Here is an 18847-nt window from a genome sequence, read left to right as displayed (position 1 = left end):
TTACACATCTGGCTTCTCACAATGTTATCATGATGCCTCAATCACTGTGTACAAGGCCGTTTACGCACAATGTACAAATGTCATCCTATCTTCATCCACGGGGCGACAGGGTTATCTGCCACATTACTAATCTACACGCACATCGCAGGGATGCTTTTTATTATTAATAAGCATCTCAGAAGATGAGCAGAGGAGGCACTTCAGCTAACACCGAGGGTCCCCGCATGCTGAGACTTCACCATCCTGTGGTCTGACCTCTCCGTGAGGGGTGTCAAGTTTGTGACCAGGATGGTGTCCTACATTCTCTCCCGCCAGGTAGTGGGGTTGGATCATCCGTTGGGGGGTTTCTTGGCTGTACACCTACATACATTCTAGGCACACACAAAGTAGGGTTTGCATAGCAGGAATACACCAGATTAGTACCTTGTTTTATATGTCTACATAGATACACTGTCTTAGCACCATGGTAGAACTGTATTTACTATTTACTCTTTTGGTGCATGTAATCACTTTCTTCTGCTTTTGCCTATTAATTATCGCAGCACGTGTATTTTATACAAGAATTACGTTGATTCAATAAATATATTGCAAACTTCCCAGTGTGTATACTTTGTATGTTTTTCTGAGAGCAAAGAGCGGAAGGGTCCTGATCTGTGACCATGATCCCTGAGGAGTGAGGGTTGTCATGTTCAGTGGCTGACAGAAACCATTCCCTCCCGGTTTGAGTTAGGCGGGCTTGTGGTGGCACTGTGAGCTAGCTGGTCTCTATGCCAACATATACTGCGGTGGTGCCCAGAATCAGCCAAGGCACCTAACCCAAAGTTGTCCAACAAACGTGCAGATCCTACGGATTAGTAGGAGCTAGAGGACAGCAGAACTTTGATATTTGGAACACTTTGTCTTATTTCTCATGCAAGCAAATGTATAAAAACAGAGGTTCTCGGAAATGTATTCTAGAACTGTGCTATAAATGAGCGTCATGTCATGTGTTTCAAGCTGTATGAACTTGAAGGGGAAAAAAACATTTGATCGAGGACAACAGGTGTTTTTGCCAGGGAGGTCTGTAGATGGAGTGTTTCTTCCACTGGTGTTCAGCAGTGGGCGGGTCACCTCTGACGCTTACGATGCTCTCTGTGTGATCAGTATATAAAGCAGACACAAAAAAGGAATTTATTTCGCTCCGGCAGACCGGCACCCGGTGCCTTATATTTACTAACAGAAGAGCGAGGCTGTGAAAATGCGCACTCCACTCATGAGCCTTTTTATTGGTTAGAAAAGTGAGGGGCTGCCTTGCGTCACTTTGCAGCACGTGGGCAAGCAGTTGGTAAAAGGATAAATACTGAAGCCTGGCGGGCAGGAAGTAGCAATGGAATGTAAATTATACAGCGCTATTAGTCACTAGTAAAGATAATAAAATGGTGAAGGTTTCAGGGAGTGGCAAACCACGTCAGTATCAGCTCATTCCAAAGGTTCAAGCAACAACAGAGCACATATAATAAACAGGCACTTACTGCTCTGCTGATGTATAACCCGCAGTTATTGCAGACAGGCCCAGGAGGACAGTGAATTCTGGACTGTTCGAGAACCTTCGGCTATCATAAGTGCGGATCACTGACATAATATCGACGACACAAATATCGAGATACACAAATATCGAGTCAAAAATATCGATTGACAAAATATCGACTCCCTATCTTCAAACAGGTAAGTACCAAAATATCGACTCCAAAATATCGACTTACAAAAATATAGACTGTCAAAATATCGATTTTTTAAAATGTCTTAAAAGTAAGTTAAAACTAATATAGTAATAAATATATTTAATATAAACTTAGAAATAATTATTAAAAAAATATAATTTTAATAAATAATTTATATAATTAAAAAAATTATATCACCAAAAATTACACACACACATATATATATATATATATATATATATATATATATATATATTTAAACATATTATTAAATAAACATATATAACATTTTAGAAAATGTTTAAAATGTATTGTTACAACTATAGTGAGTTCAACATTAGCAAAAGTGTTGGATAGCGTAGAGGTAAAATTTACTACTCCCACTCCAGTGGGTGCAACAGTAGGGAAAGCGCTGGATAGCGTAGAGGTTAAAATTACTATTCCCACTCCAGGGATGTATGACGTTACAACGCATACTTTTACAACGCCTACCATTACAACAAAACTTTTACAACGCAAAAACTTTTACAACGCATACATTTACAACGCAAGATTTTACAACGCATATACCTTTACAACGCATATACCTTTACAACGCATACCATTACAACATAAGTATTGGTAAGTATATAATAATTTTTTGAATATAAATTAATAAAAAATATTATAATATAATTTAATATAATTTAATTTTATTAAATAAATGTAATTTAAATGTAATTTTACTTTATTTTTACAAAGTACCCCTGTACCCCAAAAACCCAAAACTGACCCTGAACCCTAAAAATACCCCTTTACCCATAAACTGAAAACTGACCCTGAACCCTAAAAATACCCCTTTACCCGAAAACTGAAAACTGACCCTGAACCCTAAAAATACCCCTTTACCCAAAAACTGAAAACTGACCCTGAACCCTAAAAATACCCCTTTACCTACAAACTGAAAACTGACCCTGAACCCTAAAAATACCCCTTTACCCCAAAAACTGAAAACTGACCCTGAACCCTAAAAATACCCCTTTACCCAAAAACTGAAAACTGACCCTGAACCCTAAAAATACCCCTTTACCTACAAACTGAAAACTGACCCTGAACCCTAAAAATACCCCTTTACCCCAAAAACTGAAAACTGACCCTGAACCCTAAAAATACCCCTTTACCCAAAAACTGAAAACTGACCCTGAACCCTAAAAATACCCCTTTACCCAAAAACTGAAAACTGACCCTGAACCCTAAAAATACCCCTTTACCCAAAAACTGAAAACTGACCCTGAACCCTAAAAATACCCCTTTACCTACAAACTGAAAACTGACCCTGAACCCTAAAAATACCCCTTTACCCCAAAAACTGAAAACTGACCCTGAACCCTAAAAATACCCCTTTACCCAAAAACTGAAAACTGACCCTGAACCCTAAAAATACCCCTTTACCCAAAAACTGAAAACTGACCCTGAACCCTAAAATTAAAATATTTATCAATTAATCAATTATAATTAATTACCAATTATATTTTAATTAATTACCAATTAATAATTAATTAACAATTAATTTTTAAAAAATATCAATAAATAAATTAACATATTTAATTAATTATAATTAAATTACTTCCCACCCTATTCCCCTATAAACCCACAACCCGCTACAGAAAATAAATTACTAAAATAAAAATATTTATCAATTAATCAATTATAATTAATTACCAATTATATTTTAATTAATTACCAATTAATTAATTAACAATTAATTCTAAATTATTATCAATAAATAAATTAACATATTTAATTAATTATAATTAAATTACTTCCCACCCTATTCCCCTATAAACCCACAACCCGCTACAGAAAATAAATTACTAAAATTAAAATATTTATCAATTAATCAATTATAATTAATTACCAATTATATTTTTATTAATTACCAATTAATAATTAATTAACAATTAATTCTAAATATATATCAATAAATAAATTAACATATTTAATTAATTAGAATTAAATTACTTCCCACCCTATTCCCCTATAAACCCACAACCCGCTACAGACTTATATTACACAAAAAATAAAAATTATTATTAACTTACCTTAAATTCGATAATTTTGTTGTCTATATTATGTCTAGTCGATATTATGTCCATTCTATATTTTTGATTCGATATTATGTCCATTCTATTCGATATTAATTTTCTCTAGTCGATATTTTTGTTGTCTATATTATGTCTAGTCGATATTATGTCCATTCTATATTTTTTACTCGATATTCTGTCCAGTCGAAATAATTGACTCGATATTATGACTGTACACCCATAAGTGCAGCTCTCATACAGGCATGAGCTGAGAAGGCCGTGGACAAATGGGTAAAATGGGTCAAATCAGCAGGATGATCGCAAATGAGTCCTTAATTTGTATTAAATAATGAAAAATTAAGTGCCGGAGGCCAAAGTTGTTCTTAGGAGCTGCTGAATGCTAAGGTGACTGCTATGAAGGCTGCCTATTTTTGATTCCACCTCAAGCTTTTACTTCTACCGTAGTACCCTTCCAGTCTCTATGTCACTCATACAGGTTATTTTCATGCCTACTCTCTCCCTTTGTCACTGTTTTCCTATCTTTCTTCTCCTCCTCCTATCTTTTATGGCGTTCTCTCTCTTGTTCTGGGTCAAAGTCTGACAATGGAAAGCGTAGTCCTGGTCCTCAAAATAAGTGCCAGTGCTCACCACTGGTGCAAAGTAAGCAATATATTAAAGGACACTCTACTTCACATATAACACAACAGAATATTTTAGCGGATTTACAAATGTAGTACTTCAGTACAACTTAGAGAAAATAGATCTTTCACCTTGCCAGGAGTGAATTATTTGGGCCTTGTAAGCTTACAGCTGGAGAGAGGAATACTGTTGTATAGGATGACTTGACTTGCATTTTTTTGTGTGACCAGTCTTATAACTTGAACTTCACATGATCTGTAAGTGTCCAGTTATCTAGAAGTTGCCAGCTCTTTCAAACTGCTCAATAATACAAGAATGTGAACCTTACCAGCACTGATTTTTGGCGCCATTAAGGTGGATTAATAATGGTTTGGATTTATATCCCTCTGGACTTGTATGAAGGGAACCTCTGTAGAGCCCTCTCAGGCATTCGCTCACAGGTGAACTTTGGCAATCACTCCTCCTTGCACCTATTGGCAAAAGAGCCCTGTCAAAAATGGTCATCCTACCATGACACCTCCGCCAACCTCCCTGGCATTCCCCTACGGTCATACTTCATCAAACAAGATTCCCTCCTGTGTGCCTTTATCTGGGGCACCAAATGATGCCACATTGCCCTTAAAAAAATAACTGTTAGTAAGATGTGGTGGACTTGGCACCCCCTCTTTTGAAGCCTACTTTCAAGCCACACAAGTACAGTGGTCTCACACTGGATCGCTGGCTGAAACATGGGTGAAGCTAGTGATACCTGAGCAGTTCTGCCGCCTACCACGGTGCGTAATTTCCTTCTCCATAGGATGTTGCCCTCTTCTTCCTGGCCCCTACAAGTGTAACTGTAGTGCAAGCTCGTGTACTCCAGATCCAACGTCTGTGACAAGAAAGACCGGCCTATACACTCAACCTTCTCTCTCAAATTTCCCAACTTTTTTCTCCAAGCTGATATGGCCGCTTGGACAGAGCGCTCACTACTTACAATTGGCAATCTGTTTAACAAGGGCCAAATCCTCACCTTTAAACAGTTGATAACAGATCACACAATCTCCACCCACCTTCTCCCCCAAGGTCAATTTCTTACTTGCAGACAACTTTGCAATACTTGCCACAATCTCCGGGGCACCTTGGATACGGAACTGGACCATACGATGGGTGCAGGCCATCACCTCTTCACCTGGCTTTACTAGGCGATCAGAGAACTCCTAGATGTCCCTCTTACAGCGCTAAGAAATAGATGGAAGACTTGTGCGGACCTTACATGATAGGGACTGAGAACAGACCCTGGAGTATCCGCAGCAGGTCTCACGAAACTCCCACTTTAAAAATATCCAATTATTCATACTGCAAAGACCGTACCTTACCCCCGCCCAGCTAAACTGTTACCATCCGGATGCACAGGCTAGCTGTCCACTCTGTCATGAACTGGATGCTGACCTTAAACATATACTATGGCCAATGTCATTCCCTACGCAGCCTTTAGCATATTATAGAAACCACTTTACAATAAGTCACAGAACTTACAGACCCACACACATGGGAAGAGTGTACCCTAGTTATCTTTATGTGGTGAAGGAAACACATAGTATGTACTCGATTTGCAGTACTAGCACTTCTTCTCACCATACGTGCGCTCACACTCCACTGACGCTCCCCAACACCCCTGCTGGTGGTATGGGGCAGTAAGTGGGGGGGATGCATAGGAAGAAGCCCTTGGAGCTTCTATAAGTGCCCCATCTCTGCCCAGTGGCCACTCTCTTACTGGAATCCCAACAGAAGGAGCAAAACTACTTGCCTTCCTGAGATCCCTCCATCTGCTATTTCACCCATGATATCTACATAGCTACCGTCTCCCAATAGTCCATTGCCACTTTCCCAGGCATGATCCCCTTTACACCCCCCCCTCTGTCCCCAATACCCCCTATCCCTCAGCCCTAAGGCACCCCGCCTGGACTACAGCTCCACCATCATTGGCATGGTTACACGTCCCCACTACACTTTAACAATGTGTGCTGTCATCACCTGTATCCTACTTACCCCACATTTGGTTATACTACCCTTCCCAGATCTTCATTCAGGTGCATCTTAATTGACAAAATCATAGGAGTAAAGAAACACAACACCTCTACTTTAGCATAGAATTTCAGGAGTAACCCCAGATGCTAGCACATGAATGTCAGTTTTTACTTCCTGGTATTCTACTTTAAGGTATTTTACAATACGATTTTACATCAGATGCCGTTACATCACGTTATATTGTACCCCAAAATAAAGTACCTTACAATATATACAATTATATTGTGTTACAGCTTTAACTTTACATTGCCACAAATAGTTTAAAAAAACATTTGTTTTCAAATTATATTAATGTACATTTTTAGAATGTAATTTTAAACAAAAAGTGTTATTAGGGCGGTTTTAAATAATTACAGGGGAAAGTAACTGCAGTATACAAAATTTGAAAAAAAATCAACCAAGATGGTCAAAAGAACGTGCCCCAACATGAAGGTCAAAAAATAATTTAGCAACACCCCTCACTCTTTAACCGTGAAACTCCACTCACTAATGAAACAGATGGATCAACAAGAACTCATCAAAAAAATGGCAGCAGTAAAAAAAAAAAAAAGGACAATTGCTTCCACAGAAATTTATGGAAATAACAAAAGGTGAAATGCATTTTAAATTGTGAAAAAAATGTTTCAGAATTAGTAACTCGTTTACATGCTTATATATAAACTTAATGATACAATAAATACTAAAAAATAAAAAAAGTCTAATATATTTTTTTAATTAAAGGGCTGCGTTTTAATCTAAGTATATCACAAATTGTACAATATTTTTGTAAAAAATGGTGTGTGCAATGTATCTTCAAAATATATATACAAGCACAAACCCTTGCAAACCATCGCTAAAATCTAAAAAATAAATAACCACAAGCCCCTCCCTCCCAAAAATCCCCACCCTAAAACTCCAAAATAAATAACCTCAATACTTGAATGTTAATCCTATACCTTTAAATGCATGGCCTACTGCAAGTCACATGTATGTTTTGCCTTTAACCCTATTTTTGGGTCTGTGCATATTTCCCACACCTCATTTCAAAGACTGAAAACTTTTCATTAAAAGTCATACCCTGAATTCTAACCATTCCTAATCTTCTGTAGCGCATCAAATAAAACTGCTATCCAATGCATGAATTCACATTTCACATGAAAGCTGGAGTAAATCATGACATGGTTTTCTTAAAAAAAAAAAATACTAACCCTGGTTTCCGGAGCAGCGTGCTGGCAAGCGTAAATAGCTACATTTTTACCTTGTATGGGAAAATAAGTGCTATATAAATACTATTACAACACAATTGTTTATTTCCAAAAAGAGGGACAAGGGGGCAGGATTAAAGAGGTCCAACATACGTGCCCCAACAGTACTGTACACAAGAAGGGTATGGAGTTCCTCTGGGTCGAAGAAAAAGAACAGGGAGATACAGAAAGTGGGACTAAACTGGAATAATCCCACACTGAGAAAGGGGAATTCCCCTTCTGGGAACTAGGGCTCTCAAACACTTAGCAAGCTAGGTGTCATGTTTCATCATATGAGCCTGCCCCTCGTCAGGTCGGCGCTGCAATACCAAACGGGAACCCAGTACGGGGCTCTTTGGCGGGGGTCTTTTGTTCCTGCCGTAAGGTGCAGTTGGGGGTAAGGGGCCTAGTATGTGTAGATGTGGAAGGGAAGTGAGTTAAAACAGGTCAATTAGTCCTAACATTTATTTATTCAAGAATGTAAACTGCCCAATTAAAAAATATAGAGAGTGGCGGTGAATTAGAGGCTATGTATCTAGCTATATGTGTCCTACTCTCGGTTGTTCAAAATGTTTCATGCCCTGGGTGTCAGGAGGATCTAGGCACTTCTTCAGGACCAGAACAAATGCTATCTACACAACGTGATAAGTGAAATACTACGTACCACGTTATCAGGTCAATAACCTCTACTGTTGTCTAACAAGGGCTGCAACAGTATCCAGCGGTCGTAAAGGACACCAATTTGTGTCCAGTGTTCGATAAACGCTCCGCATGTGACCTACCCTGCCGCCGGAACCAGAGGAACTCCATACCCTTCTTGCGTACATTACAACGCAAATAGCATATATAACCCACGCTAATAGGAATATCATAAGACTCAGCGGTTAGGGAGTCAATTTCAGTTCATACAGGCCGCATAATAATTGCCCTTTACTGCTTGATACTGGGATATTCAGATAAGACAAAAATGCTAAGGGGCATGCCCATCACTCAGTTCTGTACCACTGCATGGCAAATAAGACACCCATCAACAACTAAACAGGCATTGAATAATTGACGAGATCTGGTTCATGCCACTGGCCAACGGTGGATTTTAATTTAGTCCACCACTGCAGAACCTAACTAGCTACATGATACTACAACTTCTTGACATCTCACAATGACAATCAGAAATGAAATTATATTAAAGTCCATTCCAGCTCCAGCAGATCTCTCCACCATTTCTCCCTTTAACCTATGCCCGCTCAGGAGCATTAACTTTAAACAAAATAATACCTCAAAATGGACAACCCAGAGCAGTAACCAGAAAAGTGGACTATGAGAATAATACTATAAAAGGGACCTGAGAAGCTGCTCGAAAACGGCAGCTTACCGAAAACCATATACTGCAAACCCATCTCTAAAAACTTGTATATTCAGCACACTGCTAAGTGATGTGTCCCATTACATGATAAAAGCACCTTGGTGGGTCTCACACATGGAACAAAAACATCCCACACAGGATCAAAATAAAGACAACACACTTCCAACCACACACTCTACACGTGTAGCGTACTACCCATGCAGGCTAGCGCTTCAGAACCCTACGAAGGGGTAGTACGCACTGTAAAATATTTACAATACAATCCTGAAAATCACAGACAGTACACACTATCCATCATGCACCATCAACTTTGCAACCTGTCCCTAAACCCTAACACACTAAATAAAAATTAAAAAAATAAATACCAGCATCCAAAACATATCCACCTAGACCCCTCAAAGTAAATATCCTCAATACCTAAATGTTAATCCTATCCCCTTAAATATGTAAAATAACACACTACCCACCCATCGCCCAATCATCCTTGCAACCCATTCCTAAAACCCAACACGCTAAACATAAATTAAAAACAACACCTATACTCTAAAGAATACTCACCCAGAACCACTAAAACAAATAACCAATACTTAAATGTGAATCTTCTTCCCTTAAATAAAAACACACGTTGGGCATCATGGAGGAGAAGATGCTGCCCTTCATCAGGACAGCGGTGCCACTGACGCTGCAGATGCCAAGAGTCCTGCACTACTGGGCCAGAGGTGCAGAGCAATATACAGTGGCAATGGTGCAAGGCATTTCACAACCTTTACTCAATCATAATTTGAAGGTTGTGGTGTGCACACTGCTGGCATGTTTGTGCCAGTCCTCTCAGTGCATTCAGTTGCATGCTGGTCTCTCTTGGCCACAAGTAGGCCCTGCGAGGCCTCAGCCCCATCACCTCTGTCAAAGCCACTACTATCTGCAGATGGTGAGACAACAGGCCTTTGACTCCTCTGTATACAATACAGTCATCCCCAGCAGTGTATACCTAGCACTGAGAAAGGCTTTCATATCAATAGACATGGATTTTTGTAAAGCTCTGATGGAGTCATGTGTCAACTCAAGTGGAATTAAATAAGAAACAGAAGATAAATTCTGTCTCCGCAGGAAATCTGCATAGATACTGAAAGTTAAATATTAGAATATTGATTCAGTAATCTGCAATTGTGACAAGAACAATGGACAAGCAGCTAAACGTGTTCACGGTTTGCGGAGTTATCTTAAATCAACAGAGCTATCGGTAGACATTTGTAAACGTGCCAAGATTACGTTTCTCTTTGCACAGAAATGTAAAGATCCACCGCATAAGAATTTACTGAGAAAAATATCGGGTGAATAACTATTTTCAAAACCCACAACAAACATTTTGAGTCCCGAGTCAGGCAGACTGGTTACTCCTCGCTTCATTGAAGAGAAGCTGCGTCATCACCCCAGAACAGTGAGAAAACCCAGAGGGCCTGAAGCTCATTCCGCGTATGGGCACACATGGAACACCGGGGGAACCTCTTTGTATCCGGAAGCTGCCTCCCACATGCAGCAGGGAGGTGAAGAATGTTTGTGGACAGCCTATCGGACACAGGAAGAAACAAGCTGAGATGATCGGACAAAATGGCAGACCAAGGCCCCCTCTGGGGCCTCAACGCACATCCTCGCCCCATGTTCATTTTTTTTACATAGATCACATGTTTTTTTAGAACCTGCTTCTCCTATTACACTATATAGGCCAAGGTAAGGCAGCCGGGAGACATTTCGAACATTGCCCTCAAGATGCAACCTCAAGATGGGCCCAGGTCCCAGTTAATACACTTCGGGTCAGTAGCAGACACACCGCACCCTATTCCGGACAATCTCCCTAGAGGGAAACATCGTTTACAACGCGGGGATTACATCGCGATGCTATTACATCGCTGTTTTCACAACGTAAGTCGTTACAACGACTTACGCTGGATGGCGCTCTAGGACAAGGAATAGTGTAATTTACTGTCCAACACCTTCCCTACTGTATGTAGACTGGAGCTGGAATAATAAATTATACTACTCCTAAGTCCAGCGCCCTCCAACGCAAGTCGTTGTAACGACTCGCGTTGTGAAAACCGGATGTAATGTACCGCGATGTAAATGTATGCGTTGTAACGTCATACAGTCTCCCTAGACAGTACTCATTTTCGGAAAATAAGAATGCATGATCTTCCAACTAGAGCATGCATGAGGTATCTTGATTCCATGAGGGAAATTGGCGCATTTCCATGCACACAAGCTTCCACCTGTGCTGACCCCGACTTTCCTGGTGTGCAGTTCATCTTATTACAGTACCTTTGTCACCCATGATTACCTAATAAAATGCCTGGACGCTGTACAAATAGTGTTCTTTGACACAGCAGACCACCTATAGAAAAAGGCAAATAATGCTCAGGGACTCCTAGTGCCAATAAGGCGGCGGTGGTGTTTTTGGACTATAGCACATTTCTTTTTCTAGAAATCTATTGCCAGCTCTGATTCGATCAATAAAAAAATCTTAGCATCCATCTTATCCGTAGCTTCAGAACCCTTGTGAGACTGCAACCTTTGTGCTTGCTTTTACTTTCAGCAGCTAACCTTCCCTGTGCCTTCAGACACTGCTCGCGGTAGCCGCTTCGCGGGTCCCGCTTCGTGAAGGAGACTCGGAGACTCTGTGACATCAACTCCAGGATTTTGGGAGAGGACTTGTGAACGCTGCGCCCGTGGTGGCAGCTGTGGGCGTTTTGGAATCCGCAGGGCTGCGAGCGAGAGCGGGCGCAGGACTACTAGTCCCAGGAGCGCCCGCCAGCCTCATTGTCAAAAGCTGAGCCGCTCTCCCTGCAGGCTCCTCCCTTCCTGATTGTAGTTAAAACCCTCTTCCGCTGAATATCGCTGGGACACCTTTGTGCTTGCTTTTACTTTCAGCAGCTAACCTTCCCTGTGCCTTCAGACACTGCTCGCGGTACCCGCTTTGCGGGTCCCGCTTCGTGAAGGAGACTCGGAGACTCTGTGACATCGACTCCAGGATTTTGGGAGAGGACTTGTGAACGCTGCGCCCGTGGTGGCAGCTGTGGGCGTTTTGGAATCCGCAGGGCTGCGAGCGAGAGCGGGCGCAGGACTACTAGTCCCAGGAGCGCCCGCCAGCCTCATTGTCAACAGCTGAGCCGCTCTCCCTGCAGGCTCCTCCCTTCTCACACTAACTCCTTAAAGGTAACAGACTAGTCCCACTGCGCGGGAGCGACCGGGAGAAGCCCGGGACAAGGGCGGGACCGTCTATGGCCGTCCGGGGCCGATGAAGGCCGGGCTGGGCTACCCCCTTTGAGTCTTGGACATGGACATTGTGGTATTGTAACCGAGACAATAATCTTGATTATTCATACCCCTATCTAGATTGGTTTTTTATTGTTTGCGCCCTGAATTTCCTTGTTATCTTGCATAAGGGATATTTCTATGTATATGTAGTTTATTGATATCGTCATACATCAAATATGTCCACCTCAGTTCCAAATTCCTTACCCAGTTCCGTAGGGGTATCCATTCTTGGTCCACTAGATAAGTACTTTGCCAGAGCCAAAAGAGAGGTGGATCGAGAGATTACGCTGGCAGAAAGGCGTGCTGAACGCAGACTTTCCATTGAACTACTTAAAAAACGACCACTCATATTACCACAGAACGTTGATTCCTGTACAATTTCAGACTCAGCAATCTGTAAAGTTTCAGATGCTGACTTATTTAGTACGGACAATATTCCCCTTATTTTTCAAGACACCCATATAGTATTAGATGACACCTTAGTTCCCCTTGACTCCAATATTTTGGAGATTACTCAAACATCGAACGTTCTGGTTGACCTAAGTACTCCCCTGCCCAGAGAACCGGCACCCTTACACAATATAAATGTACCATCCACGGTGTTTACTCCCCTGGTATTGGATGCCCACTCAACCATCATATCGGACAAAAACCATAAAAAACCCTCACCTACAGGGGCTAGCAGTGTCAATCGTACTCCGCCAAGGAAACGGAGAAGAAAGGGATGGGCAAAAAAGGGGGATAGATTTCCACCTTTCATTACTAGCAATATATATCCCCCACATAAGAGAACCACAGATGCAGAGAAGGCTGATTCAAACCCTGCCCCCAATTATGAAGGGTTGTTGGAGGGCATTGAAAGCCTCGTAAAATCATTAATACTCCCCCTCATTGAAAGGGTTAAAAGGTTGGGGGAGGCTATGGAACAGATTAGGACGGGGGGAAATTTAACTTATCAACAGCCCCCTGAAAACCCAAGTAATCTACAGACCATTAATCACCCTGGGCCACAGTCTGATACCATCCCAAAATATAAAACTTTAGCAGCTAAAATAAGGAACAGTCGTGTGGCAAGTAATATTGTCACAACCGCTGTGAATTCAAATAAAGATAAGTTACATCTAGGAGAATCAAAAAAAGAACATAAGATAATTGATTCTCCTCTTAGGGCTGCTAGAACAACTAAAACTAAACTTAGTAATATTGCGGATTTACCCCCTGAGTCAGCAAATTATGTTATCATACTCACCGGTGTCCCGACTCTGTCAGGTGGAATTACTGAATATAATTCTAGCCTTAAGAATAAGGTAATCCACTGGCTGAGTAAAAATAGACCTCTTCCTTCGCACCTCAACGGTGATATTGTCTCTGTGAGACGCTGTAATTGGGTGGGTATTCGACCTAAACAGATTGAAGGGGATGTGATCATAGTCAATTTTAAAGATCATAGATTGGTAACACACATCAGTGACTGGTTCCCCGGGAGATGCGAGGGAGGCATATCCACGGGGAATCTGAGCTATTTTTACCCTGAAGCCCTGATGACGCATCCCAACAAACCATCATTGAGACCTGCACGCCACCCTTTATTAAAGTACAGATCTGATGCATCACATACACCGGACACATTTCAGAACCAGGCTACCCCTAGTTTTCACAGTACCTATGATATGTCCTCGCTTCAACAAATGTCCACCAATCATCCATTGTTGATGCGTAACCATGCACCTAGACAATATCCTGTTCCAAATCATCTCGTTCATAGTTATGATACCAAGCATGACAACTTCTTACCTCAATATGGGGGTGCCAATTTACAACATATGGTCTCTAATAAGCACTTCCATAACAACAATCCGAGGGAATACTGGGACATACCACTTGCAAACTTCTTCTACCCTTTGTCTAGTTTGGACAAAAACGAATGACTATGTCTCTCATACTAACACTGAGGCATGTAATTCTGACCTAGGGGAGGAAAACATTGACAATACAAATAGCAATTTGACGAGGGATAACCACTTGGAAGGGAGGTGGGAAGATACTGGAGGCGATCCTTGTAACATTACCAAGGATAACCTATTGGAGGACATTCATGGGTCCCCTAAGTGTCAAGAAGCCCCTATAGATAGAGAAATCATGGGATGTGGTCCTAAGGTAATCATTCAAGACAGTGTCCAAGGTACTATTGGTGGTTCTGTTGAAAAAGCCGACAAAAAATGGTCCATCAACTTCTGGAATATAGCCGGTCTCCAGGCAAAATTAGAGAACCCTGATTGGAAGCTATTTACGGATAACAGCGATGTAATTTGTTTACAAGAGACTTGGGTGAAGAGAGATTACCACTTGAGTGGTTTTAAAACTGTGTCGACCTCTGCTGTTAGTTCTATACATGGGCGAGCGAAAGGGGGTTTATGTACGTACATCTCGAATCGCTTATCTTATAAAAAAGTCCAAGTGCATTTTCAGAACTGCTTTTTCCATATTGTGGGGGTATACTTTAGTGGCACTGCCTCAATACTACTGGTTAATTTCTATAATAATATTCCCTCAGCCGATGTAGGGATGGTACTCAAAACCAGGATTTACGAACTAGATGGTATTCTAAATGGCTCTAATAGATTGTACACGATAATTTGGGGTGGGGATTTTAATTGTACTCTTTGTGACAGATCTGGTACAGGAACTTGTGGACTTACTCTGGAAAGAGATATTAATCTATCTCATTTTGAGCACTCATTGCTGGGGAATGCTCTAAATGAGGTCTTGTTCAAATATGATCTAGGGTTTGCAAACGAAATTTGCTATAATAAGACCGACTTTAACCCAACTTTTAATGGCAGAGGATCGATGACCACCATAGATTTCATACTTATCTCAACATGTTATAGGGATCATGTAGTTAAATGTATCGTCCTGAATACTCCTCTGAGCGACCATTTTCCTATCAGGTTAGAACTCATGGACGTAAAGTTAGCAGTGCAAAATAGAGCAGCTGTTTTTTCTACGGACATAGATATAAATAGGCAAAATGGATATGCCATTAAATGGACCAGGGTGGTCCCTGAGGTTTTTCTAAGTGCCCTCGTTAGTACCTGTGGCGCAAATTTTGATGCTTGTCTAGATTTGGACTCTGAAGACGCCGAAATCATAACTAACTTCAAAGTAATTACTGCAAGCATAAAAAAGGGGCTTTGGGTTAATTCTAAGTTAAATAAGAACCAAATGAAAGGGAGAGGCTGGTTTTCACCGGCCTGCAGCAAGGCGTATAAAAAACTTAAATTAGCCTTGCAACAGCAAACTAGAAACCAACCCCTTATAAAGACCCTTCGCAAAGAATATAAGACGGCACTCAAAACTCAAAAACTTCAGTTAAAAAATAAAGCATGGTCCAATATTTTGATGGCCTCAGAATCAAAGGACATGACTTCCTTTTGGCAAGCAATCAATGCTCCTTTTTTTAATGATAGCTCTAAAGCTCGCATAGAGGTTGCTATTGATGAAAGGGAATGGGTTAAGCACTTTGAAAAATTATATAACCCTGTACCTGTCACCACAGATCCAACTAAATTGCCTAAGGTTACGAAAAAACATTCAGCAGGGCTACAACTTGATTTTACGCTTGAGGAAGTAACTAAGGGCATCAAGTTGAGTCTTGGGGGTAAGGCACCCGGTCCCGACGGTGTCCCAGTAGACATTTATAAGAAGGACATCAGTCTCTGGGCCCCGTTACTCACCAGAACCTTCAATGCTGCTATTTCTGTGGGCCTACTCGATACGTGGTTTAAATCAACTATCATCCCAATTTTTAAAAAAGGAGATAGATCTAGTTGTGCTTGCTACCGGCCTATTTCCTTGCTGGATTCTAATATAAAAATTATCGGCAGAGTTATCTTAGAAAGACTCCAGAAATGGGCCGAGGAACGCCACATAATCACCGATCTCCAATATGGGTTCCGTGAAGGGGTTGGCACCATTGAGCAAGCTCTTAATCTATCAATTATGATAGAGAAGTATACAACAGCCAAGGGAGGCAGATTATACCTAACTTTTCTAGATCTTACCTCGGCTTTTGATTTTGTAAATCACAGCAAATTGTGGACCATTTTAACTAGCTTGAGTGTAGAACCAAATATTATTTGCTTCTTAAGACAATTATATAGCAAGGCTAGCGCAATGGTCAGATATGGTACGAGGGGTGAATGCACAAGGGAATTTAGCATTGGCAGGGGCGTGAGGCAGGGGTGCGTCCTTGCCCCCTTTTTATTCTCAATTTACATTAATAATCTTGAGGCCACACTCCTACAGGAATGCACTGACATGCCAACCGCCTCAGCTCGCCGGTTACCTGCACTTATTTATGCAGATGACACGGTGCTCTTGGCAAGAACTCCCTTAGCCATGCAGACTATGATTTCAACCTTTAGTCTGTTCATGGAGAATCTGGACTTACAGATTAACTGCACAAAGACATTCGCAATGAATTGTGGCGGGAATGTTCGTCTGAAGAAAAAAAAAATCATGTTTATTAAAGGTATTTCAATACAGCATACTCCTAATTTCCCATATTTAGGCATTTTGTTTGATCAAACTGGAAATTGGATGCATGCAATACAGGCCAGAAATTTATTATTTTCTAAAGCGATTATGGCTGTCAAATCTTTTAGTAAAAAATTGGGCAAAAAGCCGGTCTAAGAACTTATTTATATTTACAAGACAAGCTGTGTCTCAGTAGCACTATATGGGGCTGGCATATGGGGAAACTTAGATGTTCATAAACTACAGGTGACTGAAAATGATTTTTTACGTCATTTACTGTCTCTCCCCAGGAGCATGTCCAATTATAACTGCCATACTGAACTGGGAATACCATTTCTAGAAGATCTAATTAGAGTTCAACCGATTCTATTATGGCATCGTGTATGGACCAATGAGAAATGCAATTTAAACAGACTTATATTGGGAGACGTGTTAAAACTTGATGGGGCAAAAAGGATAAAATGGTTTTGTTACATTAAACTAGTTTGTAAGAACATCAAACACCCGGAGTTTTTCGACGAGCCGGAAACTATGTCTGGGATTACTAGAAAGAGTCTAAAGTCTATGTGTTTGGACTTCTTCCTTGTCCATAGACAAACGGGAGAAATGACTAAAAAAACTGTGATCTCTCATCAGTTGGCTACCAATGTTAACTCGATCCAACCCTATCTAAAATTAGATATGAAAGAACATGAAAGATTCCTACTAATTAGATTTAGATTTGGAATTCTTTTCAGATTATTAAGTTTCCGTGTTATGTATGACTGGGCAAGGGTATTGCCTAAATGCTCCTGTGATAATACTTCTGATCAATCAGATATACATATTTTATTTTTTTGTAGATTTTATTCGTTACCTAGAAAAAGATGGATTGTGCCTATTTTAAAATATTTGGATTTGAGATTCTGTCGCCCTGCCTTTTTGGCCATATTGACTTTGGAGGATATTTTCACCGTTTCTTCTGTTGCGACATATCTCAAAAGTGTATATTATTTGCGTAACACTATGATAATATGATTTTTTTTTGTTTACGCTCCTACATTTTATGAAGCCTGTTTATCTCTTATCTATTTTCTTTTAAAAAAACAGTTTGATCTCTGTTAAATTTTTAATGTGATTTTGTGTACTTTTATGGCTATGAAATATAGCCGAATAAAGTTTATTGACTTGACTTGACTGCAACCAGCATTCACTGGTTCCAGCTATCACAGTGATCACCTTGGTAGCTGCAGACAGTGCTATAAAATCCACACTCACAAACCCTGCACTGTGAGCAACGTTGTCCCTCTTTTATTTCCACAACTATAATGCTCGAAGAAATAAAATAACAAAAGTGTCTTCCCGGATGACTTAGCCTTAGGGCGGCCCGCGCGCCACAACTGCTCTGCCCTTAAAAAAACCACACAACACTTGCTTAGTTGGAGCCGTCTGGGAGACAAAGATAAGCCGTATTCATGTTCCTGGTAAGATTAGCAGTGACACGCAAAGGCAGCTCCGCTCTCGGGTAGTTTGGAACAATGCCTTGTCCCTAACCTGACATCCACCTGCTTCTGGAAACTCGAGAAAATCTTCCTTGAAACTAACGTTTCAGTTGGCGCAGTGTTTCAGATGTTATGCATGCTGTAAAATGTTGAAGCTATGCATTAAATCCACAAAAAACTGTTTGCAATTGCATAATTGTGCAAAAAACTTTAACGTATGCTGTCAGGGACTACCGTCCAACCCCCTCCCCTGCACCGTGTTCCACACCTTTATTAACAAGGGACATGAGAAGTTTTCTTTGGAAGACGGGGGGTCTTGCAACCCCCCCGGACGTATTTATTAAAAACATAAAAGCAAATAAACATTTATGAAATAAATAATTTTTATACACAATTAGTTATGCAGAATACTTAATTGACATTACAATTCATGTAGACAGGTGTCAAAAAGCTAACCTTAACA

This window comes from Lissotriton helveticus, chromosome 2_1 (genome assembly GCF_964261635.1).
Source record: "Lissotriton helveticus chromosome 2_1, aLisHel1.1, whole genome shotgun sequence".
In the NCBI taxonomy this organism is placed as follows: Eukaryota; Metazoa; Chordata; class Amphibia; order Caudata; family Salamandridae; genus Lissotriton; species Lissotriton helveticus.
This window is presented reverse-complemented; position numbering follows the sequence as displayed.